Raw genomic sequence first — 27,477 nt, forward strand, 5'->3', positions numbered from 1 at the left:
ACTACAAAAAAATGAAAATATTAAACAGTGTAACAACTTCATAGTATACTATAACTATAATATGTGGAAACATTCTGGATGACAGATCATTTTTGGAGTTGTAGCAATGCCCACAACCCAAAATACTTCAAAAACTATAATAAAAGGTCCACAAGCTTAACAAGTGCATATGCATACAGGCATGTGTTCATATAACAGTTTCTGATATAAAAGCTCTATTTTTTAAGGTTTGATCAAGCTTAGGCTATCAATTGCTATTGAGACTTGGTTAAGGTCACAATCTCTGTGGTTAAAAGAAGGACTAAATCAAAGCCGCCCTTTCTAGCGGTAATCACCTGCCTTGACCTCTTGTGTAAGGTTTTGTGATTCTCAAAGTTACCTCTAGTCCTGCCTTTACACAACCACAAGCTGAAACGTTCAATCATTTTTCTAGAGGGGACATTCTCCAAATGAAAGCCGATGTGAAAGACCGAAGTCAGACCGAAAAAAACTGACCAATGTCAAGTACTTCCAGCAGAAAAGAGTTCAGGTACATTCCTCCAGAATGTGAGCAAGTCTGTTCGAGTGACTGCTCATTGCCTTCCCTCAAGTCACCCCAAGAGCTGACCCTACGATGCCAGTCACGGTGGAAGTTGTTCTTAGGCACTGCTGCACAAACGATGCACCTGCCTTGTTCTCAAGAGAGCTAGCCTGTTGCCTGATGGCCATGCTGTATTTCACTAGGGATGCAAACAAAAAGAAGAAAATTACTGGAATTTAGATGGTGGAATACTGCCAGAAAGGAGCAATAGGTGAAGTGTTTTGATAATGACTACAAAATGTCAGAGCATATTGTCCTTTTGTAGAACGCAGTCTTTTTTTTTTCTTCATTCAGTCCTTTTATGTCCACAAGTCACATTTCAATGAGTTACGTGACGCCATCAAAGTGCCCAATTGAATTTCATCCCTTTATGGAATGATGGATGGGAAAGCTTAACTTCTCTATTTTCTGACCTGATTCATTTCTCTGTCAATCTTTGGCGACAAGCTGAAAACGAAAAATGTGTACAAAATACAATATGTCCCGGGGCATCCATTTTAAGTTTTTTTCTACGTCGTCACAGTAGCCTCAGTCAAGGGCAGATTTACTTTTCATTCCCTCCATCCAGTTATCATTCAGACAATTATCTTTGTTTGAGGTGTGCGAGGGGCAAAGTGGGAATGCGTGACCCGCTCCTCTCTTCTTCAATGGAGGGCTGAGCTCCAGCCCTGCTGCCAGTGTCAGATGCCAGCATTGATAGAGCCAGAGGCAAATGGCACCGGTATAACCCAGAGCCTGCATTTTAAAACTGCTCCCGCCTGCAGCTTTCAGATGGGCACTGACTGCGTCAAAGAACTTCCTCTTAGCCAGCTTCAACTTCCTTCTGGCTTTCTTCTTGCAGTTTGTAAGGTTTTTCATTTTTCCAAAAATTCAATAGAAATTCTATGTTGTGATAACTTACACTCTGGATAGATATGACAACTTAAAAATAATGTCCCAAAAAATGTCTAGAGGGGCATTTGTGGGATCCTCATTTTAACATATTCCTTCTAGTGTAGCTTTCAGGCAAGGAAGAACCTGCTAAAACTCACATTTACAGCACATCAAACAAAGCCATTAGATATCACAGATCTCAACACCGAGCCAGTCACACATGAGCCACTCTGTAAACATGCTGAACACACCCTCCAGCCATGTTTCATGCTTAGCTCCAATCTCAAGATTTCAGATTTGTTATCTAAAGAAGCACCTGGGAACTGTGCCTTTGACAAACTGCATCAGCTGCATCAAAGGATATTTCCTGTTTGCCACTGATCTGCCTGCCCTTTAATTCAGGGGCAAAGATCATTATAAAGGAGATGCAGCTGCAAGAAAAAAATCCGTTTTTTTCCCCCCGATGCTTAAAACACACCTGCAGAAGAGGAGACGGAAATGGTACTCAACCAGATTTGACAGCATGTGAGGCTGAAGCTTGAATGAAGTGGAGCCTCACACTCACAAGAGCCAATAGCAAAAGATGATGAGGTCACCGAAATGTCATCAGACAACGGCGTAATTATTATAACATTATAATGCAAGTACTGACCTCAAAACTCGAGACACAGTCGAAGACCTCGTCCCCCCCCGCCCCAAAAAAAACATCTTGTCGAAATTAAGTCTAAAAAGAGCCAATAGCGTTATATATGGTCCCAATGACAATTGTAACATACAAAATATGTTGTAGCTTTAATACAATGTTAACAATCTTAGTTTTGTATGCTAGCATGCTCACACTTTTAAAATAAGCCAGGGGACCATCACTTGACTAGGATTCATCCTCTGATGTTCACCGCAACTAATACAAAAGTTATTGCAAAACCTCTATGTGGAGAGTTTACTGAAAAACATAAAAACTAAATAAGCTCACGAATCTTCAGGTCGTTTTAAAGTGTGGAGTTTCTTGCTCGGTACATGCAGTCATCTTCCTGTTCTCATATCAAGGAGCTTTCCTGCAGCAACGCTGCTGATGGCTGCACACCCGCTGTATGGAGCTGGCTGTCATATGACGTCTGTTGCAATTTCATATATATCTTTAATGCATATACACACACACACACACACACACACACACACACACACACACACACACACACACACACACACACACACACACACACACACACACACACACACACACACACACACACACACACACACACACATATTATATATATATATATATATATATTAACCAAAGATATAATGTCAGCGAAATCAGCCGTTGAAGACTGCAGTATGTCAAAGGAGATGTCACATTCTCTCCTCAATGCAGCTTCCTTTTTCCTTCAGCTCTTTATCTTGTCCTCCCACACTCCCCACCCTGTTCATCTACTAAGCAGAAAACATCAGTCTTTTTTCTCCTCCTCTCACTTTGATTTTTTTCCCCATCATATAGGACTGCAGCTGCAGGCGATGTATGGTGTCTTGGCGAGCCCGCACACGCGCGCACACACACACACACACATCTGTGTAGGTAGGTACAGTGCTGCCTCTTCTTTGAACTCTTCGCAACGATGGCCAACCAAAGATGTGATCAATAATGTATCTGCCACGAGACATGCGGGTGCACACAAGTGTGAAGAGAGAGCTAGTGTGTGCAAAAATGTGTGTGTGAGAGAGAGAGTGAGTGTGCATGGGAGGCGCATTGAAAGCCATGCAGGTTGTGACTAATGAGAAGAATTCATACCCAAATCATTCTTGAGTGATACATGTGTTCAGAAAGTGGCATTCGCAGCAATGCCACGTCTGTAGTGTTACGGCCCTGAAACCATGAAAGACAAAAAAGAACACTGTTCATCTAAACCATGAGGGAGGACGGGAGGGTGTGTGTGTGTGTGTGAGTGTTTGAATCCAAGAGTGCAGTCAAAACGATCAAGCTGAATTTGGAATTAATCAACAGGGAGTTTCTGACAAAAGACGCTTTTAAGTTGCGTCAGAAGATTATTATTATCTTCTTAGCTTGACACATGGGACACACGTGGATGGGGGGGTCAGTACATCTTGACCACTGCTGAATCATTACATTTTGATTACGTTACTGAACTTACAATTCAAAGTACTCTTGTAACTTCTGTGCAAGAAAAATATTTTCAGAGCACAAAGACATGATAATAGATGCCATAGATATAGATATATCCTGCAGATAAACAGGCTCACTGTATTATTTAGGAACTAAGAGCCAGCTGCGTTTATTTGATCGTGTTTGTACCACTTGATACTAGCGTGCTGACTCTAAAGCAAAGACGCCTGTAACAATGTTGTTCGACCCAAAATTGCTTCCAAGTCAATTCTCAAAAATTCCCATTTGATCTCTTTCTTTAATGTCCAATATGTCGTGTGTTGAAGAGACAAAAACATGAAACCAGCTTTGATCGTGTAGGGGGGGTGGGGGAAAACTTAAAAGCTGTTCTGGCCAAGATTACACAGAGAAATGTTATCATCCGCATCTCAGTGTGAATTCCTCGAGGCCTGTGGATTCTCTCTTTTTTTTTCCCTAAATGAAATTCTGTTCACAGAGATAATCTGATCTCTGCCCACAGGAGGTGGGGAATTGAAACTTTGTCAAATCTTAACTGTCTTAACTTAAAGTAAGCTGCTGAGTCCATCTGCAGCCCATCCTTTGAACGTTTTCTAGGACTTTGGTAAAGGTCGACCAGTCATGTTGGTTAATAACGTTATATTTTTTGCCGCTCTACTACTCGGGACATGAAACTGCCTCGCGCTTACACCTTTGAGTATTCAGGCGAGAAGTGAAAGGTGTAACAAATTAAGCATTGCATTACTTGTAACTACAACATATATTGTTTAATTTAATTTGCACTGCATAAATTTGGTTCAAATGCTTTCGAGTGTCTTTTGTCTAGTTCCTCTAATCTCCGAGTCGCAGACCTAATTACCAGTGCGAGTCCACGTGGAGCGCACGACACAGAGAGGTGGTGCACCATTTGTGCTGGTAATTATTTTGTACTTCATCGAGCTTGTAGGCAGCGCGCTGAAAATGTACGCTGCATCCACAATCACGAAGCGTCAACAGTGGGCTGCTCTGGGTTGATTGCGGTATCTTAGTCTGCAAGGAGGATTAAGCGGAGCGATGGAACACCAGCACATTTTGACATTAATGTCAACTCTTTGCGTACACATGGGTCATATTTGATCATATCAAGGCAGCCCAAACAAGTGTTTGCAAATAAAATACTTTGCATCACAAGGTATTGAGTCATGACAGTAAATTAGTTTATACTTTAGAGAAAGGAACTGAAATTTAGTAACATAATTAATCCTTTTGTCAGGTAGTTTGTTTCCCTCAAAGGTGTTCTGTGAACATGAGAAGCGTCGACCAATGCAAACACCTTCCGGCAAAACTAACTTTATTAGAACAGTTAAACCGGCAAAGTCAATTTCCCTCTGTTCTCTGCTAACTTAGCGCCAGTCTACCATCGTCCTCTCCACGACTTTTCATATGCAATAAAGTGGTCAAGCTTCAACTGCGAAACACAGCTCGAGTTCACTCACTCTAATTGCTGTTGTCTATGCTGAAGCCAAATCAACACTACATTTATTGAAGTCAAGTAAATCTCGTGTTCCAAGTTAAATATTTCATCAAACTCCCTTGTTCAGTCTCCACATTGAGAAGCTTTCCTGGGGGGAAAGGGTCTAACAATTGGATGGGGCATACTGAGCTCTGCATGCCGTCCAGGTGCCATCGCTTCACTCAAATTGTTCAGAGACGGGACCCCTCAGTGTCCGCAGCTGCTGTCCTCCAATCTCCATCATCTTTCCCTGCAGTTTATTCCTATTTGTGTTGGCTTTTCATTCGTCATAATTAATACTTTCAGTTGTTTTTGGTTGCAGCAAAATTGGAAATTTGGCGGGTTTGGAATTGCGCAAACAAGTTTTCAAAGTCAATTTACAACAATCCAGAAACTATGAGCAATTATGTGCTTTAATTATTATGTAATAAGACACCAGAGAAAACAATGTGCTCCTAAATTAATTTGTTTTCCTTAATATTAAAGTTTAATAAACGCTGTACTGTCAGCATTAGACTCAGTTTTATTGAATTTGACCCTGTTTTTGTTATCCGTGTTGATTAAACCGCTCAAAGTACTGTTTGTTTTTCAAGCTCTCCTGAGAGTGAAACTAACGACGGCATTAACAATAGAAAAAAAGGAGCAGGAGTAAATTGGTTTCTTGGTCATCATTGTAGTCAGCTTAAAAGTTGTATAAACCTGCAGAATCTTTCCCTCCTCCCCGACTCTATGAGCGCGGCTAATTGAGTCAAAAGATCTGACTGATCACTCAGAGCATCAGTCTGTGGGTGTGCGATAATTACAAGACGTGCACAGAACTGCAGGGAGCGATGATCAAGGGCATGCAAACGTGGTACCGCCGCTTGAATTTGCTGAAATACGCTTTAGAACAACAGCTTTCATTATTCCCGCGCCGTAGCTCCCGACCTTGAAGAGTCCACAGAAGTTATTCCCATCCGGTAGGCAGGCGGGTCCGTGTCATTGCTTAGAAAATGATGAAATCCAGAGACCTCATTTCCTGCACTATGCTGTCAGACAATTTGCATTTGCAACAAGCGAATATTAAAGAAGAATTGGGCATTTGATATTTCTGTAAGAATTCAATAATTTTGTCAGAAATTTTAAGGGAAATCTGCAGTCCACTCAATATCCAAATAGCCCAGACCTTTGAGTCGCGTGCCCAGTCTTGCTCTGATTGATCCATCTAGCCTGCACTCTTCATATTCCATCATCTCTCAGTCTGGTTCCGGGCTTTTGGAACGCAGCCTGGCGGCACATCAACACCAGTTTTGTAGTCAGCAATCTGTAACCCTCACCAATGATTTACTTGCTAGGCCTGTTAAATGCCGGGCTTTTAATCAATATTACCAACTGCTGTTGGACTGAAACGCCATGTGGGAGGAGCCCCGGGTAAAGAAATGACAAGAAACTTTCCTTAAGTCAAGTTCCTTTGTATAGTTCATCATGTCCCATCATAACAGGCATGACCCACAAAAGCAATAGAAGTATGAGATATGGATCTAATAATAACATAATTATATATAAGCTTAACAATATACAATCATTTTGATGAAATAACTCATATATAGCTTATGAATTTAACATTTACCACAAAAACATTTTAAATGAAGTATGAAATATTTTAGTTATATATATTTAGTTCAATACAGCAGCTTATAATGAGCCGTCAGAATATCACCTCCTTAAAAGTGACAACAGTCAGCGCTGTTAAGTTTGGCTCCTCGTCCTTGAGAGCTCCTGCTCAGCACTTTCTCCCATTTCGTGTTGGCTGTTGAAATAATTGATCCCCTGGAGACAGGGAACCAGTGAGCAAGCGGCGACCGTCCACCTTAGCACTGAAGCTGGAGAGCGACTTTATCCAAGCGTCAAGTGGCCACTGCTTCGAAATCACACACTGGAATGCGAGACTCTGCAGGCTTTAAAACCTCCTCTGCAAATGTGAAACGGATGTTCCTGCTGCTTTAAACGCCAGGTGTAATTTAACGATGCAGAGACGGACATCCTCGGATGTCTTCTCTCAGTCACCTGTACTCTCTGCTCTCCGTGAGAGGCTGAATCACTGCACAGCGAGCCTCAGAGCTCAGTGCGTGCTCTGCGTGGGCGGCTTCCCACGCCGAGATGAGATGAAATTTTGGCAAAATTGAAAATTATAATACATTTGATATGTCTGCCTTTGCCTTCAGCCCGTTCTGTACAATTGATGTGAAACACAAAAGGTGTGTGGGAGGCACACGCCTTCCTCAACTGCTACAATCATTTGTTATGAAAATGTGGAAAGAGCATTTACATGGTTTCAGTGTTTGGTTGCAAACACAGTAAATAAAGAAAACATGTTTCAGTAATTGTTTAGAATAACCTAAAGTGTAGATAATATAAAAGATACAGCCCCATTATATTTCCTATTTCAGGTAACTTCCGCTGCTAATAAGCAGTAATTATATCTTTCTGTAATACATTCATTTTACTTGTCATTATGGAGGGATTAAAAACTCTTCCCGAAATGAAAAATGTCCCTTACCCCTTTTTAATTTCATTGTTCACACAATGTGCTATTTCAGCCCCCGAGGCCCCCTTCAGTGTAGATTATAGTCAATAACACCGGCTTCAATGGATATGAATTTCCCTCTGCTGTGATCCTTTTATTGTGCCCCCATCTTGGCTGCTAAAAATATTCCGCTCATGATTAAGGTGGCGATGTGGCACTATTGCTTTCATTACCACTTAAAAAAAAGCAACCCCCTTCCCCGACTCCCCTGCGAAGTCAGATGTATCATTTGCTTATTTACCTCTTTGAGCAGCATATTAAAACCCCCTGGCTTGGATCAGACTGATGCAACAGGCAAGTGCGCTCCTGATACTTGGTACTGGGAGAAAAAAAAGGGCTCTTCATAAATAACATCTACAAATTTCCCTTGGCAAGGACGTCCATACAATAAAAAGTAAGTGATGGTGGGACGGATCAGCGGTAAAGGTTGAAATGCTTTTCTGGCACAGCATTGCCACCTATGCTGGCCAGAGAACCCCGAGGCAGGAGATTATGTTTGTTTTACTGAAATGTATTTGTCCTCAATAGTTTCAAGGTGCACTATATGTGGTGATCTCTTAAACAAGCTTCATTCACAAAAAAATACAAATACTGTCATTTTCTGTACTGTCAAAGTTTGAAAACAACTTGGTAAATAAGATGTTGTGTACTTAATGTCAACTTGCTTTGTTCGATATTGTGGTTATATATAATATCCACTCCTTTTCAAAAATGTTGGGTCACTATGTGTCTTTCAAATTTTGTTTTCTGTTTTTTTCAAATAATCCTCCATTGGCAGCAAATGGAGCCTTGCATACCTGTGGGATTCAAGCAGTCAATTTGTTACAGTAATCTGAGGAGATTTCCCCCCATACAAGCACCTTTCACCTTTGGATTGGCTTGATGGGCTCTTGCTCCCACAACAATTCATTGGGTCCGAGATCCGCGATTGACATAATACTAGCTGACTGCTTCTTTGCTAAATAGTTATTACATATTTTGGAGCTGTGCTTTGGGTCATTCTCCCAGTTCCAGTTTATATGCTGTCCACAGGCCACGGCATAGCGTTGCAAAATGGAGTGATAGCCTTCCTTCTTCAAGATCCCCTTTTACCTTGTACAAGTATCCCACTTTACTAAAACCAGAGCAGCCCCGGACTATTACGTTGCCTCCACCAAGCTTGACAGATAGCGCCAATGTTCTTGTTTGTGATCCCACAACCTTGAATTTAGATTTGTCAGTCCATAACACTTTATCCCGTCTTCCTCCATCAGTGTTCCTGTCCATCTTTTACTTTGCATCTCTGCATTGAAAGCAAGAATCTTTTCACTGCTCAGCATGGGGATTTGTATGTCTACGTAGCTATTGCATCAAAAATCCGCTGTTAAACTGTAGTCGTATAAATTAACAATGTCTACACAATTTTTCCGATCTATTTGATGGATAAAACATGAACAAGGGAATCCATAAGTAACCCTAAACTTTTGAACGTCGTTGCGTATGCAGGAAAATGTAATAGTCTTATTTTTGGCCATTCCTACCAATTACTTTTCAAAAAAGGCAACATGTATGTTGGCAAAGCTGTATTGTGCCATTTACTTCCTTTGATAACCACATGGTAAATCGAAAGAAATGTATTAACAGTCAATATCTTTAGACAACTACAAATAAGAACAAAAAATTTACCGTAGAAAAATATGGCTTCATCAAATAAGTGAAAGAATAAAAATGCATATTAGGAAACACCACAGGTTTGTTAGCTCGATTGAAAACAAAGATAAATGGACACAAAACAATCAGCTGTGTGTGAGAAGACTTCAGCACCACAGTTAAGTGGACAGCGTATCCTCAAGATCTTCTGTTGCCAATTTATTCAAATATTATTATAGAGTAACGTTAATGCAGGGAATAAAGTTAGTCACTAGAGGGAAGATTTACAGTTGGCATGCAGCATCCGGCAACAGCAATATGTTGCAATCAAACCGACCCAAAGAAAACACTAAGAGTCTATGATAATTTGCACATGCCTTTACAGGTATCATAATCCACACCAATATAATCTTGTGTTAACTTCACATTCAAAACCCCCCAGCATAACTCAAAGATGTTGGCCTCTCACCTCATGCGGCTGTGTCAGAGCTCTATGTATGCATTACTGCTCTATTGAAAAAGGAGAATAGAAAAACTGGTCCAAGAAAACTGAGGGAGTGCGAGCTGCAGATGTACTCGTGTCTGGCTATGAATTTAAAATGTTGGTGCGCATATTTAAGCTGGGATAGACATGGTAATAGCATCGAGTTTAGCAGCAAGTTACAAACGGAGCTCTAAATATTTGTCTGAGAGATGGCCATCTATAACTGTCATGTACTCTGGGAATTCTCTCATTCTGTTGCAGATAATTATGATGCTTTCATTCGGCTCACTGTCCTTTTCCCAGCCATTACTAACCCATTTTTGAGAGAGGACAACATGACAGATGGGATACTTATTGTGCTCATATCCTTCCGCTTTGATTGCAGCGACCCATCCATACCGCCTAGGGGGCCATATGTGCTGCACTCCTGCAGGGAAGGGGCATGTAGAGACGCCAGCACCCAGTGGCATTATTTCCAATACAATGTCAAAAATTTGAAACACAGGCTTCTTCACCATTCAAATAGTGCATTTAAAAGTAAGCAGTTCTACTAGGTGCAGAGCCGTGCGCTCTCAAAAAGTATGTGAATCCGACTCGGCTTGGTCAACAAAATACCGAGTAATTCACGAAAGGGAGAGTGGCTTCCTTGCTCGGGTAGACAATACTCTGCTATATGTCTTTACGAAGAAAATCCTTGTTTTCTGCTGTGATCATGCTCTAAATACGGGAGTATGGCACCACTAAACACTAAATGGATCATCCCGTGTTGCATTGTACCCATATCAAATAAACTATGGAGCAAATTAAAATGATACAAATGTAAATAACACCCTGCGAGGGATCTGCTGTGACAACGGGTCTGTTGGAAAGGCTTCAGCGCTGCTCTATCATGTCAGAAAGAGCTTTTATGGCCCATTTCCAGCACCATGTGCAATTTCTACTGACCTCAGTAGTCACCTCCACACGTCGGTGCTACCCTGGGGTGCTGCTTTTGAAAAGATAGTTGCCCAGGTTGGCTGTTATCTTTAATGTACAATATCTTAGGCGGCTGTGAAAAGAGCAGAGGAGCGAGACTGAACAGGTGGATTTGCATCAATCTTCACAGGTCTCGGTCTCTGCGGGGGGGCCTCCGCTCTGCTACAGTCTTGGTTGCTTGTCAGACGATGTGACAGATGGGAGGGAAGAAAGAGGGTCAAAGGAGTTTAAAAATGTGACGTAAATACAAAATGTGCTTCCATCCACTAATCGAAAGAAAAAATAGGTGTTCCTTTGAAATCTGTTAACAATGTATTTGTATCGCTCTGACATCATAGATCTAAGGGTCAAATCCAGGAAAGCTGCAAGTTCATGCTTCATCACGGCAGCAATGGAGCCCTTGTCTGATTAAATACAAAATTCCAAATACCGAAGCCATTACATAGATGGCACTCTCTGGTTTTTCCATCTCTCTTTATAAAGAGCGATATGAACAAACTGATCCCGTCAGCTGGGCCCACTTGGATAGATGCTGTTCCAATTGCCTCCGATCTGGTTCCCTTTGTAGAGCATGTTTAGCCTTAGGCATTTGGAATCAATCCATCATTCAGAGTACATGGGGAAAAAAAACTGGAACAATGCTGTTATTATTACAGTGTGTTTCCTGTGGCTCATTATAATGATCAACACATATTTGGAATTATATAACACAAATCCTAAAGATGATAATAACCCATTAAGGGAGGAGCATATTTCTGGTCCAGAGGGTGACAGTTATGTAAATGTGGCATCCTAATCTGTCAGTAGCAGTCCAGGATTGATATTTTGACGGCATGACAGACTTGAGCCTTCTATTTTGGGGAGATAGCTTCAACCGTCAGACACTGACTGAACTGTCTTGCATCAGGAGAAAGATTATGTTTTAGGGCATATTCTTATTCAAGCTTTGAGTTTAAAATAGACCAAAGAAGGCCTCTCATCCAAAGTCTTTGGATACATCTGCAATGTTTTTCGGATGCTTGTTTCTTTTCATTGTTTAAATGACTCAATAAAAATAAAAAGACGACTGAATTGTGAAAAATGGCCATCCCAGAGGCGAAAGGTTAAATCTTCAAATTCATTGCTTAGTCAATTCCGTAGTCCAAAACCTAAATGGATTCAATTTACGATGCTATAAAATTGAGAAAACCTGCAATTCAATCATTGCATATGTGAAGCTTTATAAGCGACATAAATAATAAAAAATAAAGACTTTTCTTTATTTGTTTGAGTGCTTTATTACGTTTCTGGTAACAATTCTTAAGAGTTAACTACAGATGGTTTGCATATTTTATCCTAAGCATGCAACTTTAATAGGGCACAAGGGATAGTAAGTACTGTTTCTCTAGCAACAAGAAAGAAAACCTCTTAACCACGTTCCATTATTTCCAGAAGCGCAGTCATTTCAAACAAATGTTACGCTCCTTTCCTTTTCCTTTCTCAAAAGTAACATGACAGTTCATACAAATTATCTCAATTTCAGGTGCACAAAAGCCCTCTGCAAGTTTACCAGTTAGCGCAATACTTTTAACAAACTACCCTCTCACTGGATCTCTGGCCCTTTGAGTGCAGCGTCATGAGAAACCAAATGAATATAATCACATACAATTTCTTAGACATGAGTCTAGAACAGATGTAATGCCACACTTGTTTTTAGTCAATAGTAAGGTACACATCCATTGAACTAAGCACTGACACGCGCCGCGGCTGACTAAATAGTCCCTGAAGCGGCATGCATCCGGCCCAATGATGGCCCTTATTCTCCCTAGCAGATGCAGTGAGGGCAATTACTGCTCACACAATTACTGCTCCTCACAGTGCACAGCACGCCGTTTGGTTCAGATGCTGTCTAACACGTCCCTCAAAAGAAATCTCCACGGCGCTGCTGGCATGAGGGAATCCTCTTAGTGGGAATTTTCAAGCTGTCAAAGCAGGAAATAATGTATGTGAACTTCGAAGCCAGAAGCGGGGACATAAAGTGTCAGTGCATGATTGACAGGAGTGGTTAAGGATATCACGGTATAAGCAACAGATGCCAGAAAGTTTTTTTTGCTTTTATTAAAAGAATACATTTTGCTCCAGATTCTTTGAGCAGTCTTCATCCAGACTTATTTAAATGAGGGAATTCACCATGACTATAATCTCCTGTCATTGTGCTTTGAGTTTTTGAGGGCTACTTCAGGGATTTTATTGCCGCGTCTCAGGTGAAAAAAAAATGTGAAGGAATGAGGGATTTCAAAGCAGCAAAGCATCCAGAGAAGCCACTTGCACAGCATGCACTTATATTTTGCCCCACATCGACACTCTGCTGACCAATTTGCCATCACATGCTCTGACTCCCCCCACTTTGAAGGAGCAGCACAATCACTTCATTAGCGCGGCACAGCCAGACGGAGACTCGTAAAGCTGACGTCGGCGATAACTTGTCTCCTACCTCGTCACACGGAGGAGGATGGAGCACAGGTGTGACGGAGAAGGGCACGAGGCCGTCGCCCCGCACTGTGCTCGATGGGTCTTTTCCAGCGACGCCCTGTCACCATAGATTTAAAGCCTGAGGCGGAGGCCCAGAGAGTGACGGGTTACTTGTTCTCTTGACTGAGGCGTGAGGAGGGCATTGGTGCCTTCTGACCCTCTTTTACCCCCTGTTGATTCTAGAGATAGTGTGCTTGCCTATTCAATTTATTTGAATCGGTAAGCACACTATCCCTATAAGCAAGGAAAAGTCCATCCGTTTTTAATATTATCAATATTAAATCTTGTCGAAATATCGCTATTTGCAGGCGTGCACCTATTCACGCTTGCGGAATTAAATAAGCAGAACATACTCGCCTCCTCTCGGGAGAGTCAGTTCTGTGCGAATTGATTTCTCCACAGAATAAATTAGAAATGTTTATATACTCCACGTAAGGAATGTGCAACCTTTGTTCCTCGTACAAATACAAAACTAGTTCTGCTTGATAACATAATCCAGGGGCCAGATGTATAAACGATTCTTACAGCCACTGGATCCACCATCCTCTGCACGCGCTCCTAATATGTGTCACACCTGTTTTCTGTGTTAAGCCAAGTTTAATATGTTAGAGTGGAAAGGGAAAACAAACTGGAGGGAAAATCTTGCATGCATCCAGGTTATTCTTTTAGCCTGCATCCATTACAGAGTGTATGGGTTTTGCTTTATGATCTAAAATTTTTTTTTTTTAAATCATCTAAGTTATACAACAAGCCCTTTCATTTTAGCAATAACTGACCCAATAAATGGCCCATATACTGTATTCAGCACTCCTTCAGCAAAGCTTGTCCAACTAAAGCTACTTGGTTAGGGTTGGCGAACAAAAAGAAAGCGTCTAAGTCACACACTTTATTGGCCAAACAAGTGAATAAACAAAACAAAAAAAACACAGCAGATCAACATTTAGAGTTTCGTATCCACTTACACTCCCTTCTGTAGAAAATCAATTTAGTTATTGGTCAGATTATTGTGGCACACCGTGTAAGCCCCACCATTTAAAATAATGACTATCTAAGTGACTGCCGATTACTGAGATAATAGTATAATTGACAAACACATATTGAATAAAACGCAGAGATGTGTTATCATCATCAAGGACAATAACACTTACACAGTTATTCTACAACAATTCACACTATTGATTTCGATCCTCCCGACTGCTTTCCATGGAGATGTGTTTGTCTTTTGAGAACAAAGCCCAGTTTTATAAATCAGAGTATTTTGAATAGCTGAGCGGCTTAAGAGGTCATCACTGGTGGGAGGATATCATCTCCGATTCTCAGCTCCGTCGAGTTTGCTTGAGGCGACCAACAACCTCTGTGCTCACACAAACTTATTGCTGGTGTAAATCACACTCCAGCCACACACACCTGCCCCTTTCCCATAAATATTTAAACAAGTATACATACACACCGTCTCACATTATCTGGAACATTATTTGGTGCCTGGAGTTGGGCATGAATTATGCCTTTGTCCCAGGATGTGCAACTTTGGACATTATTGGTCTCCATCTTTTCCAAAAGGAAATACCTACTTTGTGCGCTTAATGTAATTTTTCTGTGAGGTTATCAGGGACACAGAAGCAAGCAGGTGGGTGTCTCCGCATGCATCTCTGCTCACGGCCGAGATGACACACCTTCAGACCTGGCTGTTCATTTAGCCCCACAATCAAGATTCACGGCTCTATTTCCCAGTGCCCTGTTTGCCAGAAGTGCTCCATTTTCTTCAGTGTTAAATGAATTAAATGGGCGGGCTGCCAAGAGCCCTGCTCATTCCACACATACCAGATATAACGGTGGGTCTGCGGCTTGGGTATGTATGGACACAAATTTGTGCACTCGCACGTTGCCGGGGGCTTATTCAAACTGATGCATTATGGTTTCAGAGCTCGGCACCATGACCTCGATTTCTACAGGTCGAAATGCGTTAATGTCACAATGAGAAAAAGATATATGTATTAATAACTGCTCTACGTTATAATTACCAAAAGCTCTACTTTTAAATGCCAGCTTTTAACAGTTAGGTATACAAAAGAAAGTTGCAAAACAATGTCGCCGTGAGGAGTATAGTCGCAGTGCTAGATATGGCGGCGGTAAGCCTCTCGTGAGGGAGGAACGGCGAGCCTGGGCTCTGCCCGACTGGCTCCGTCCCCGGCAGCATACGGGGGTCTGTCGCCGGCCAGGTGGCTCTTACATCTGGCCCATTAGCTCTCAACTACCGCAATGACTCTCCACACCGCTGAAAGCCTGTTGAAATAATATCATTGGGACCTGTAAGTGCTGAAGGCCGCCCTGCCCATCGCCTGCTCAGGATGGCGAGTCGGAGCCACACTCTGAATGTGACCTTAAGGCCGGATCCAGCCCGGGTATCGAATACCTAGCCAAACTATGAGGACTGTAAATACAGTGGGGATCAAAGTACTGTAGCTTTGGACAGATACGTCCATCACCAATTTGGTGGTTGATTTTCAAAAATCAATAACCTTTCATTTTTGGACTGGCTGGACAAAACAAGTAACTAATATGTCGCAGTGGGTTCTGGGATGTTTGTTGAGCTTAACTAGATTAAAACTCGGGAAATCTTTATCATTTAATCGATTTTCAATTTCACTACCCAAATAAACCACACATTTTGATTAATGTATTTCAAGGCTTGACAGCAGCAGCACATCTCTCCGACTCCCTAAGAAAAAAATGTTTAAAAAAATAAAGTGGAACTGCGATCGGTAAACTATGACTTAAAAATATTTCCTTGTGGATTTTAGCTCCAAATCAAACAATGTATGTTTAAGTTGATGTTTATGGCGCTGCAAAAATTCATTTTCCTCTCTGGATAGCAGTTGAGATTAAATAATATATGTTTTTGTCCGGGACTTCAGCCAAGATGATCTAGAGAACAGCCTGTCTCTTGTGTCACTTTCAGGTCACGGTAGTTAACGCAGCCAGGTCTTTGGCCTTTACTTTGCCCTCTCCAGCCCCCTGTCTCTCAGGGACAACCCCCCTCCCCCGACCTTCCCCACGTCCAAACGCATGTCTCTTGCCCTGAGCACTGCAGTAAGTGACACATTCTATCCATCAACTGCTGCACTGCCACATACCAAGCAAAAAAGTGCAGGGATGGCAAATTTGTCATGCATATGATATTCGGTCAGCAGCACATCCGCCTACGTTAACCCAGGAGAGCGAATCTGGAGCGGTGGGGGGTGGGGGGGGGGGGGGGGGAGGCTTTGAAGATGGATCACCAGATCACGTCAGAAGAAAAGAGGCTGCTATGCGCAAGCGGCAATTTCTGGAGAAGGCACTCAGGCCAAGTACTGTGTGGGGAGAGGAATACAGATGCTCATTTGGAATGAAGAGTTTATTTCCATGTCAACACAACAATACCGAGAATGAATGCAGTCATGTACTTCAGACCCCCTGTTAAAAGCCAATCCTCTCTTCCGTCATGTCACGGCCTTAAATTTTACATTTCAGAGTCATTGATAAAAATAAGTGATGATGAAACAATTATTTAGTTGTTGTTGGTTTTAGCAATCAATTTTCCTAGATTAGAAATAGTCAATTCACAAATGTTTTATTGGTGCAATTATTTGAGTGAATAATTAAATGCATAAATTGGGGTTGAAAAATTTGCCCCGTTCAATTTGCCAAAGCCAAAGAAAAAAAAGGCAATGTGGGGGTTGTTCCGGCAGAGCAGTGACAAAGAATGTAGACGTGAATGTTGCTCTATTTCTTCCTAAAATTAACAAAAAATGAAGGGCAAAAAAGCTGGATAATAGTATTCCCAATGGATCACTTGACTATCTGTGGACACAAGTTGTGATTAAACCCCCAGTGATGAATTGTGGGAGGGAAACATTCCCAGCAGACACACAATCCCATTCATAAACCAGGGGTTGGGGCAACCATCATCATAAATGAACCACAATTCATCACATCCGAGGTTAGCCCAAATGCTTTTTCCCCTCAAGGACAGCTCGTGAAAAAAATGGGCAGAGACAACTACAAAACTTCAACACTAAATTAACAAGATGAGATACAAGTGTTATGTGTCTTCTTGTGTAAGTTCTGGTAGGGGTTCGAAACAGTCTCTTAACGTTTCCTAGAAGTGAGCAGAGCTGATATTGTGGGAGTGAATGATGACAAGATGGCTTCATTTCCTCAAATGAAAGGATTCGATACCAACTGAGCAGACCATTTCAAATGAAAAGGTCAGCAATGGCAACAGAAAAACCCTTAGTTTAAGGATTACTTTCTTATCCTCCTAGTATTTACAATCCTACTATGGAAGGAGCTAAAGCTGCCCTCAATTGAGGAATTTTAAAAAAAAGGTTACCTCCTCCTTAAACTCACCTTCAAATGCTAACCCCTACACGCCACCTCCACTACATGACTCATTGCGCACAGTTTCTCGGGTTTACTTTTCACTAAAAATGTTCTTGTTTGTGTAAAGCATCTTTGGGTATTTAAATAAGCCCTATATAACGTTAGAATATTTTTTTTTGGAATGCATTGATGCATTCCAAGTATCGTTCTTCAAACCTTTATTCAACTTCTATTTCTTCCGCCGCACCTTTCAACTCCTTCACACTTTCAGCTATTAAGAACATTCAAATATTAAAATCTTCAGCTCCTTCAGGAGAGTGGTGCTATGACTATGAACCCAAGGTTCGATCTTAGGGCCGACTTTATTCAACATCTACATGCTCCCACTAGGACAAATCATGCAAAATAATAAAATTGACCACCATTGCTACGCTGATGACACCCAAATCTATGTAGCGCTATCACCAAATGACTATTGTAGATTTTCCATAGATTTTCTGTGCCAGTGCATTGATCAAATCAAAGACTGGATGTGTCAAAATGTCCTACAACTAAATGAAGACAAGACTGAGATCATTCTATTTGGTGCTAAAAAAGTAAGGTTCAAAGTAACCCAACACCTTCACTCTGTGTCCCTGAAAACATCAAATAAAGCCAGAAATCTGGGGGTTATTATGGATTAAGATTTACACTTAGAGAGTCACATCAAATCAGTAACAAAATCGGCCTACTATCACCTCAAAAATGTAGCACGACTTAGAGGGCTCATGTCAGCTCAAGAAACACTTGTACATGCCTTTATAACTAGTAGGCTAGACTATTGTAATGGTCTCCTTGCAGGTCTTCCAAAAAAAACTGTCAGGCAGCTCCAGCTTGTTCAGAACGCTGCTGCTAGAGTGCTAACAAAGATCAAAAAATGTGAGCACATTACACCAATTCTTAAATCCTTACATTGGCTCCCAGTATGTCAGAGAATTAATTTCAAAATCCTACTGCTCACATAGAAATCACTACATGTTTTAGGGCCAAAGTATATCACTGATATGCTTCCACTACATAAGCCTTCAAGATCACTAAGCTCTTCTGACACCAATCTGTTAGTGATTCCCAGAGTAAATACAAATCATGGGAAAGCATCATTTAGTTACTATGCAACAAACAGCTGGAATAAACTTCCTGAAGATTTAAGACTTGCTCCAACTCCCGACCACGTTTAAAACAAGACTGAAAACTTTTATGTTCACCTTCGCCTACTGCTAAATTTTACCTACATTGCCCTTTTAACCTCTGCTTTTAATTCAATTTTAATAAGATTTTAATCTCTCACTCTGCACTGTAACTTTTAATTGAACGGGCCAGAAGCACTTTGAGTCTGCCTTGTGTATGAAAAGCGCTATACAAATAAATTTGCCTTGCCTTGCCTAATATAAATTAAAATCAAACTTTAACAATGGAGATCATTTTCAAATCCTCTCAAAACTTCAACTTTTTCAGCGTTGATAATCTTTCAGCTAGACACCATTTCAACATTAAAAAGTTGACAAAAGTCTAAACTATTTTATAAAAAAAAAAACAGCTTGTTGATATACTATATTCAACTTTCATAATCACTAATAATGTTTCATTAGTTTTTCAGTCCTCTTCTGAGTTTTACATGGGTTTCAATGAAGGGAGCTAGAGGGCATCTTGTTCCGCAAATCTAGAGTGAGCGAAGCATCAGATTTCGGTAACAAAAAGATGGCACTTTTGCCCTTACGGTCACAATATTCACTTTTCAGGCTTCATCTTTAAACTGTAATGTTTGATGAGGCCCATCAATTAATAACTTCTTAGTTTTCTTAGCTTAGGGCGACTGTGGGTGAGCGCGGCCGTCCTCCAATCAGAGGGTTGTTGGTCTGATCCCAGGCCCGGCTAACCCGCATGTCGATGTGTCCTTGGGCCAGCCACTTGACCCCCAGCATTGCTCCTCTAGCTGTGACTACAGTGTGTGAATGTTAGTTACTGATGGGCAGGTGCCACTATGGTGTCTGGTAGGTCCTGTCATCAGTGTATGAGTGGGTGTGAATGATGTCATGTAGTCTCAAAGCGTGGTCAGAAGACTAGAAAAGCGCTGTACAAGTCAATTTACCAAGTCCATTTAGTTTGAATGAAAAACATTCTCTCTCCCAGCCCCTCACCCAATTCCATTTTTTCCAAATAAAAGCCTCAATGACTATCTGTACCTTAATTATGAAGCACAGAATGAAGCTGTTTGGTTAAAATACAAACTGCTCTTTCAAATACTAGTACAACTAGTACTTACTTCTACTGCTACTACCACTAGTACCACAATTACAACTATAACTAGTACTACAAAAACACATTTTTTAATTCTCAGCTTTTATTATTTCTGTATTTTTTTTCAAATTCATAAGCCCATTTCCCATTTCAGTTTTTTTGCAATTCTTTCAAATTAATTTCAGCTTTTCTCATTTCTGTATTTTCAGCTATTTTTATTGTTTCAGCAATTTTTAGAATTTTTTTTTTTTTATTATTTTCTGTATTCTCAGAAACTTTCTGCAATTAATTTCAGCTTTATGCATTCCAACGCATTTTCAGCAGGAAATGCATTTTCTAGTTATTACCTACTGTGCACTTAAGGCCAAATGATGAAGCCAGAAAGTGATTAAAACACATAAATTCAAGACATTAACAGTCATAGTGCAACATCATTTAAAACACGGCAACCCTTCTCAAATTCTATTGATGATGTTTGAAAAGGAACAATTTGGCCTCAGCTAACGCATTACACCTTTAAGAACAGGCCACACTTACCTGGTAACATTCATACGGAACTTGATTGTGCAAAGAAAGATAAAGAATGTGTGGGCACATTTCATATTGGATGATGCAGACGATTTTAAACAACCCTGTGTGTTGATTTCCCTTTCCCTACAGTTTCCGACCTTATTTATGATTCTCAGAACGTTTGTGGTTTATATTGGATGTGTGTGTGTCCCACACTTCATTGCAAAACATAGTGGAGAATGATGAGTTTGTACACTGTGCATTCTGTGTCTATCTTAGGAGACAGAGAGAGAAACCGCCTTGATTAGGCTTTTTCTGTGTAATTCTTTTTTGGTAGCGGTGCCTTCATAATACCAATATAACAGGACACTAGGAAGGAAGAGGGTGGCTGAGGGATGTTTGAGGCTGATGGTGTGAAAGAAAATGAGTGGGAAGAATTGGTGGAAGAAGACGATACATTCAGAGGCCGTCTCTGCCAGATCCCTGTGGTTTGTCGTTTGACTCAAATGAGTAGTGCTAGCTCAGCAAGTCAAACCCCTGCAGCTCATTACAGTAAAATAGACCGCTGTGGTTTCCGTAGTGAGTGAGACTCGTGGCCTTTAAGGTTGGCCCATTGTTAAAAAAATGCCACCTCAAAATGCACTTGAGTACTCTAGACCTGCAAGGGCGATACAAAGTGTGGAATAAGCCTTTCATTCGGGTTTGTATTCTGAGCCCCTTGGGAGATGGATCACTCTGACTCCACCAAATCTATTTAATTAAGTTTGCTCTACAGACCAATGTAACTTTGATAGAGCCCCATGGGATCATCAAGCTAGTTTGTGACTTACCGATGAATGTTTCCCTTCTCTCGGGTCGGGTGCTGAATCAGCAGCGTCAGAGAGTACAGCTTTCTTGCTTGCAATGTCATTATTTCCTTTCCCTGAAGATAGACAAGAACAGGATAATCTGCCTGACGACAAGGTCTCATTTTATGATTTTAACAGCAAAATCAAAAACTTCAGTTATGTACCTTCATCATGGAAAGTATCTCAGCTTGTGTCCAATGTTGAAAGTCTCACATGTTGCAGAGCTGAGGTGTCCTTCTCGTTTTTGAGAAAAAACAAAAAAGTAGACTGCCATCAGCACACATACATGACTTCCTCTCACATAGCCTTCTGGCAACATCTAAACCTGGTAATAGAGGTCTGGACGGGGCCGGCTCACTCTGTCCCATCAGATCAACAGCAGATGTTGGTTGCACAGATTTTCTTTACCCCCACCCCCACTACCCCCGTGCTGTGTGCGTGTGTGTGTTTGCAACTTGTAATGCGCGGGATAGTCTCTACACTGTCTACAATAGCAAAAAACTGTCACACTCAAATGCCATTTATTTCCAAATCTAAATCGTTTTCAGGAATGACAAAAGGTGCATGGCTCAGAATATAGATTGACAGCAGACGAGCAGGTCGAATCATTTCTATTTATGAAGCCCCATATTACAAATTCACATCAAGGCACTTTAAAATCTGTACATGATTCAGCATCGTCTTTACTTAAACCCTGGCTTTGGATAAGAAAAGACCCACCCCCCACGAAAAAAGAAAACGGCACAGCCTCGATGTGTTGAAGATAATCCTGCAGATGTTTTAACCGTTTTTTTAAAATATATCTCTCTAACCAAGAGGCAATTTTCATTGGGAAAGGCACAGAGCAACCTATGTGCCTCAGAGCCGACATGCACTACTGGAAAGGTCAAGAACATTCTGTTGAGATTATAAAATTCCCCCTGAGGTGAGATAACGACACTTTAAATACCTATTCTATTCTCATCTCAAATATTGTAATGCTAAATAATGGCTGTAATTTAAGGACTTACATGTTGCGGCTTCATTTGTCACCAGAAATGTTTAAAACAATTAAGGACAAAGATTGCAGCCAAAAGCTATCGTTGAATGCAGAGAGAAAATTGCATTTAAACACACATTATTGATTACGGTAGATCCTGGCGTTCACTTGAATCATTATGACACCAGGGGTCCTTTAGCGCCCGTGGAGCCTCCAGCCATCCATATTACAGGGTATGTCTCAATTCCCTAGGCTGCATCCTTAAGGACGCATTCGTCAGCCGCATACGCCACTTTGCCTGCGACTCTGCTGTCCCATCTTGTCGGCTCCTCTGGACGCAGCCCTCCAGGAGCCGATTTGGAGGACGCATCGGATTCATCCCAGGATATCCCATCATGCAGTGCGCGCCGATGAGGATTTAATTTATTCAGGGCGGAGGCAGGTGAGCCAACAGTCGGGGGAAGAGTTCACTTTTAAATGTAACGTGAAGTAATAGAATTCACTCGATTATGACGGTTTTATATATAGTTTAAACTTCCTCAGAAATGGATCAAAGTGAGTTCAAGCAGACAAGTAATGAAATATTACTTTTTAAGTCAGTAACTTTACAAACAATGAGAATAAATACACAAAGAAACTAAACTTGGTTGCTTTTTTTCCTTTTGTTTTGTTTTATGGAGCCAGGAGGAAGCATGATACGTGTGGTAACATTCAGCTACTGTAGCGTGGATATATTCTGTACTATCTTAAGGAAAAATGTGTTTTCCGTTGCGGATTTCATTGACAGTATTGATTGATTTCCTCTGCCTTAAGAATGCAATATTATTTTTATATTATATATTATATTTTTAGCTGAAAATACATGGCTTGACTGATACATTTTGAATTTAAAATAGCCGGTTATTCTCTCAGCCTGAAATAAATCATGCTCCAGGGGTGAAGCATATCTTCCTAAATAAAATAAGAAGATGCCCTTTTCTAGCTGTATTTTATACGTTTTTCGCGTTTTAAAGCTTTTATTGTCTAGCGCAGCAGGTTGCTAGGCAACGGGAGCAGCGGAGTTCCCCCCCCCCCCCGTAGGCTAGACCTATGGGCCAGACCGTCCCATTTCACGGGCCGCTCGGTTCGGCCTATGCGGTCGTAGGAGGACCAAGCCGAGGTCTACCGCGAAGCATGGGTCCTACAAGGAGGCAACCTAGGGAACTGAGACCCAGCTACAGCGCAGCTTCATCCGAATCCAGACAACAACAACAACTCACTCGGAACGTGTGTTTGTACTGACCCACAATTAACACCTAGTAAAAGAAAAAAAAGGGGTGGGGGGACCCGAGTTAACACACGTGCTGCTGAGTTTAGCTACGTTCGCTAACGTTACATACTAGCTAGCCAGCTGCAACGGTAGAATGTTCGTTATAAATATTATAGCTGCCGTTCGAATTGTGCGAAACTCACCCGTTGCGGCGCCGTTCCGTTATCGCCCGCGACGAAAGTTGCGTTGTCCACGAATATATTTCTTTTTCTCTTCGAAGTCTTTGTGAAAGCTCTTAGGAAGTTTCCTGGTCGTTGAAACAACTGAAGTCACTTCAGTCAACACCAATTAGCGTGATAACGTTTGCAGCTGGCCCGTTGTGCACGTGCCAGGAAGTGAATTCAGGTTTTAAAAGTACAGGTGAAATGGAATAAATGTTTTGCGTTTAAAGTATTCAAATAGAACTATATCAATATTGCTTACAAAATTATTATATTACGTGATGGAACTGGGTTTCATATTAATGATGTGAATACCGGGACAGTGGCTTAAAGTTCGACTTTATACAACAAAGTTACCGCTCAAATCCAGCAGATGGCGACAACGCAACAAAATATCTGAATATTGAAATAGTAAATACACCCATACATGTATTGATATTCATCTCCAGTGCAATAAGTATGAAAAGAGAGCAAAATACAAGATAAGACAGTAGAGTGTTTATTGGGGAAAAAATCCGTTTGAATCCAAATTTAGGGTTGTGGAGATTAATGAGATAAAATGCTGTGGTTATCTAATTTGAAATCCGTTTTGGTGAGGAGCATTTTAATGTCAAGAGCCTTTTACACCGCCCCCCCCCCCCCACACACACACACAGAAAGCAGCTTGAAGCTTGTAAATCTCCCTTCCAACAGAATATATCTAATCACGTTTTCTCTTACAGATACTGCTGTAGACTAGAGGATGCTGTGCTCAGGCCCCCATGTAGGCGAGTATCTGTCCAGTTATGGCGTGTGGGGCGGCGTCTCACTGCCACCTGGGATTTCCATCACACCCTTTCAAATGTTGTACACAACACACTATATTTTAGGAATATAAACTTGTCTGGCCCTCCAATTGCACTAAGATGACATTTGGTGGCCTAAACAGCCTGAATTTGAGTGAAATTGTTGTCATCCTTACATGAAACAGATCATTAAACTCTTTTACTTCTATACCCGGGCTAAAAATGTCCAAAAGGAGATTCAAAGAAACACGTATCACTAATTGAGAAACCCTGCATTGCTATAGCAACTGTATCCGCAGCATCATCAAGCCAAACCTTCCACCTGAGACCGCTTTGCCTACACAATTATGAGCCATTTTCTTATGCCGAAATCATAAAAAGGGATTAAAAATCAGGCTGATCTGACAGGGGAAAGAGTGATGGCGGCTTGTTAATTCATAATCACCCTGAATTAATGATTGAGTAAGACTGAGAGGCACGGGGCATATGGAAAAGAGAGGGCTGCAGATGCTTCCCAGCGCCCCGGGGAGCTTCTAGGAATGAGAGCAACTCGCTGCCTTGTCACACACAAGAGCCCTGTATGCATGCCCATAAGCATAAAAACACATACACATACACACACACACATTGACACTGAGACAGACTATCCTCAACATGAATGTGTGTTCCGTTTTTTCAGCATTCTGACCACATCAGACCATTCTGTTTTGTTTAAATCTTAGTGGTTTGGATGCTGACAGCCCGAGGGAACCTAAATAATGAAAAACAGATATTTACTCCATGGATGGTATATTGGAGAGGCAAGGCTCAAAATAACAATCTTTCCTTCTCCTTTCCTTTTCTCGACACTGCTGAGCATATCAATCCAATGAATCCCAAAAACTAAACTTGTACCTTCAATAGATTTTTTTTTGCCAATTCACCTGAAGTGCTTTCTACTCAGTCATACACTCCATATCTCTAAACTGGATCGCGGCCTGGTACAACAATTGTGCGGAGAGCGATTGAAATGAAAACTGCCTCCCCCTCCGTCTCCCGCTGACGCCTTGAGCAAAAAGCAGAGGGGTTTCTTATTCTTTGACCAAAACATTATCTGGACAAGCCACAAAGAAATTTCTGTGGATTCATTTCTTGGTCCGAGAATATTGCACATCCTATCTTTTAAACGTACAAAAAAGCCACGGGATGCTGAAATAAGTGTCCAGAATGTGGCACCGTGAGGGGCCTCCAACATTCCTGCTATCAATATCTGCAGCTGGCATGAAAAAGGAAGAGAAAACGCCTTCATCCCTTCATCCCGTGAGCATGAAACTAGGAATGGACGGCTTGGCTGGTGTTTTGTGAAAATGAAAGACTGCAACCCCCCCCCCCCCAAAAAAGAAAAACTGGGAGCACTGTTGTTTTGGGTTTTTTATCTGTGCTCATGCAATCAGGTGTGGATTGAGATTTGGGAATGACTGCCGGCTATTGTTTAGTTATAAACATGTTCTCCAGCATCAAAGCATGGCTGTGCACACAGGAATGTGTTTTAGCCTGAAAGCGATTGCTGAGGTTTTGACCTTTGACTTGGGGGCATTTCATCAGGCCGAGGGACTTTGCCCGGTTAGCGGGGTTGCTAAATAGTGCTTGGGGTTTTTTTTTTTCCGACTGTCCGACAGTGACACAATTATCCAGCCGAGAAGAGGCTAACGCAACTGATTCAGCCCCCCGCTGATACATTGAAGTTTTAATACAAAGCTTGATCCCACATCTCAGAAACAAGTTCCGTCTCAAACTCTAATCTCCAGCTCTGCGACTGTGGTTCGTGGGAAGAAAAATTTAGCTCGAAATAGCTGGAACTGATTAGGAATGAGCGCTGAATGACAGAGTAGAGGGCACCAGATTTGTGAATGAGGCAATCTTCCTGATTGAACTCGGGGCTAAGCTTCATTTAGCTGCTATTGAGACCGAACAATAAGAACTCAACAGCGCGGGTTCGTGCTTCAACGTGTCGTTTGAGCCCATGGGTATTCAGGGCTAATTCAGTTTTAGTGAAACATGCCTTTGACCACTTAAAACTAAATTCCTTTTGGCTAGACTAATGACAGAAACTGTTTAAGTTGCAAAATAAATGAGTATCCTTTTTTCAGCGTGACTCAGCAAAAAACCTTGTGAAGTACTTCCAATGTCGTCTTGCTTACAAAGAAGCCCCTCTGTGAGGACGGCATTCAGCACAGGAAGTACAGGTCCTAATCAGAGTGATTTATAAAACTCTTGATCAAGAGTTTCATTTTTACGGTTGTCTTTTTCGAGCGTAGAAATGTGTGGATGTGATTAGTCTAATGGCGGCCTGGAGTAGGAAGTGGTGTCACCAACTCTGTCCACGTTGCACTTACGTTAGCAAAAGCAGGAGACGTCCTCTCGTTGTCTCGCTCGGCTGTCTTCACCATTACCACCCAGGCCGCCGACAGCTGGCGCGTGTACACGCCGCGTTCCCACCATGTCGGCGTAACAGGAAGGGTGGAGAGTCTCTCATTATAGTCTCCCATTATTTTGGATTTGGGTTGACATTAATCCAAGATGGCCGCCCCACTGCCGGCCCTGCTGTCGGACATTTAACCTAATTTGGCTATTTTAAGTGATATTGCAGGAATTACAAGCGAAGGCTTTTTGGTATTTGGACCCTTTTTCTCTGGGTTATTCCATTCAGCCTACAATAGAATGGACTTCATCTTGATAGATTAAGTTCTTAGGTCTTGGCTGTGTATGTTGGATCCAGACTGTGGGACTCCACTAACATCCCTGCTTTTTTCTGGCCATATTGCAATGTGAATATTTGTAAAAAAAAAAAAAAAAGAGAGAGAAATTATATATATATATATAAACAAGGCCAGCGTCACCATTGTGGAGGATCTCACTTGCCTTGAATATTAAGCGGTAACTCTCAAGTCGTAAAAAAGTAACTCAAGTTAATGCTCAAATAGAAGAAAATGAATAAATGCAGGGTCAACATA

General features: G+C 41.4%; 1 protein-coding gene across 1 annotated transcript in view; it reads right to left on the minus strand.

The window, feature by feature from the left end:
- Positions 1-23,845, minus strand: part of LOC119209352 (interleukin-1 receptor accessory protein-like 1) — a 214,298-nt gene extending 190,453 nt beyond the window's left edge. Inside the window, exons 1-3 of the mRNA XM_037458632.2 lie at positions 23,682-23,845; positions 21,415-21,484; positions 21,233-21,324 (exon numbers count right to left, since the gene is read on the minus strand). The gene's annotated coding sequence lies outside the window, so the exon portion shown is untranslated. The remainder of the gene's footprint in view (positions 1-21,232; positions 21,325-21,414; positions 21,485-23,681) is intronic.
- Positions 23,846-27,477: the final 3,632 nt, after the last annotated feature.

Source organism: Pungitius pungitius, chromosome 3 (assembly GCF_949316345.1).
Source record: "Pungitius pungitius chromosome 3, fPunPun2.1, whole genome shotgun sequence".
NCBI lineage: Eukaryota > Metazoa > Chordata > Actinopteri > Perciformes > Gasterosteidae > Pungitius > Pungitius pungitius.